Below are 2,500 nucleotides of genomic sequence, written 5' to 3'. Positions count from 1 at the left end.
GCTTGCCGCTGCCGACAGAGGCCCGGGAGCGTGCTGTCGTGGCATTGCCGGCGGGAGACAACACGCGCCACCTACGGTGACCGGCAGCTCCAACGCCAGCGCCACAGAAGGGCAAAGGCCCCACGTGGGTGCCGAAGCGAACTCTCCCAGCACAGCGCACGTGCCAACACGTCTGCACAACTGCGATACAAACCACCAGCGAGAACCGCTGGGGCGACCGAGCAGCAGACGGCGTCGCGGCGCCGAGTGCCGGGCGGCGGCGCATCCTCAACGCACACAGTCCTCAGTCGGACCAGCACACTGCAGATGTCCACCGCGCTTCGCACCGGGCCCGCGAGGACCCACTTTGGCCGCCCGGCGCCGCGCGCAGGGTGCCCCGGCGCGCAGCTGCGCCGCCTGCCGCGTCCGTCGGCCGGCGCGCCTGCCACTGGGCGCCCCCACCAGCCGGCTGTAGCGCGTGCGCCCACGCACCGCGCGGCCAGCACGCCGGGCGGCCCCCCCTCACCGGCCGGGGACGGTCCCACCCAGCCACCGCCGCGTATCGCTTCACACACAGATTTGCCCTTACTGATTTACCTCCAGCAACAACAACCGCACCACAATGGGTTTACCAGTTGTTCATTTGCGTAACGTCACCAGCAAACGTAGACGTCCATCCCAGTTTGCAAATGCAACGATTATTGCATACCTGTCTGTTAGGTGTCACGACACACTACGTCTGCCCACATACACGCAACAAAATGTGCACGACTAGAGAACACGTGGGAGGTGGCCCCCTACGTATGCGATGTCCATTACGAGACCGACTGTCAACCAGCATCTGTACCATGTCGCAGATGTGGAACGCGGTGCACCATGCTATCACACTGTGTGAGAAGAGACGACTACGTTTGAATACACGCGCCACTACATCAACAGACGGCTCATGCTGATCGCCATCCAGGGCGTCCGTTAATCCCACACGTCTCTATGGCGTACCACACTGCAATGTAGCTGTTATGGGGAGACGGCACGTGGCTGAGTGCACAACATTTGGACCGTATGGTTCGCTGTTGTTGGGCGCAGTCGTTGTACGGTCACACATGTGCCACAGCGTATCATGCAGTACATACGGACCTATGTGCAGTACAATGTGAGGGTTAAGCTTACGACATCAGCGGACAGTGGACACAGGCCGTACCACGATGTAGACTGAGCGCTTCGACATGCGAATGCCAGTGAACAGCTGCGAAGGGCATTGAACACGCAAGCACCTGAACGACCAGCGTGCGAAGGCAGGGGGGAGGGTGGGGGCGATGTACATCCTGCAGTCGTCCACATTACAGTGTACAGCGGGAGCATGTAAAAAGTAAGCAACACTTGCGAAGTGTTGAACATGAAACGATACACAAGAGGGTGGGCGGTGCGAGTAGCGAACTATATTCAGAGGGTTGTGGTTAGACAACACTGGATTAATGTAACGTGTCATATGCCAATTACAGAGCAGGTTAAGGCACAACTTGGGTTAGGTTAAGGCACAACGTGGGTTAGGTTAAGGCACAACTTGGGTTAGGTTAAGGCACAACGTGGGTTAGGTTAAGGCACAACGTGGGTTAGGTTAAGGCACAACGTGGGTTAGGTTAAGGCACAACGTGGGTTAGGTTAAGGCACAACGTGGGTTAGGTTAAGGCACAACGTGGGTTAGGTTAAGGCACAACGTGGGTTAGGTTAAGGCACAACGTGGGTTAGGTTAAGGCACAACGTGGGTTAGGTTAAGGCACAACGTGGGTTAGGTTAAGGCACAACGTGGGTTAGGTTAAGGCACAACGTGGGTTAGGTTAAGGCACAACGTGGGTTAGGTTAAGGCACAACGTGGGTTAGGTTAAGGCACAACTTGGGTTAGGTTAAGGCACAACTTGGGTTAGGTTAAGGCACAACTTGGGTTAGGTTAAGGCACAACTTGGGTTAGGTTAAGGCACAACTTGGGTTAGGTTAAGGCACAACTTGGGTTAGGTTAAGGCACAACTTGGGTTAGGTTAAGGCACAACTTGGGTTAGGTTAAGGCACAACTTGGGTTAGGTTAAGGCACAACGTGGGTTAGGTTAAGGCACAACGTGGGTTAGGTTAAGGCACAACGTGGGTTAGGTTAAGGCACAACGTGGGTTAGGTTAAGGCACAACGTGGGTTAGGTTAAGGCACAACGTGGGTTAGGTTAAGGCACAACGTGGGTTAGGTTAAGGCACAACGTGGGTTAGGTTAAGGCACAACGTGGGTTAGGTTAAGGCACAACGTGGGTTAGGTTAAGGCACAACGTGGGTTAGGTTAAGGCACAACGTGGGTTAGGTTAAGGCACAACGTGGGTTAGGTTAAGGCACAACGTGGGTTAGGTTAAGGCACAACGTGGGTTAGGTTAAGGCACAACGTGGGTTAGGTTAAGGCACAACGTGGGTTAGGTTAAGGCACAACGTGGGTTAGGTTAAGGCACAACTTGGGTTAGGTTAAGGCACAACATGGGTTAGGT

The sequence above is a fragment of the Schistocerca cancellata genome, unplaced genomic scaffold, assembly GCF_023864275.1.
Source record: "Schistocerca cancellata isolate TAMUIC-IGC-003103 unplaced genomic scaffold, iqSchCanc2.1 HiC_scaffold_253, whole genome shotgun sequence".
Taxonomy (NCBI): Eukaryota; Metazoa; Arthropoda; class Insecta; order Orthoptera; family Acrididae; genus Schistocerca; species Schistocerca cancellata.
Note: the sequence above shows the minus strand (reverse complement) of the source record.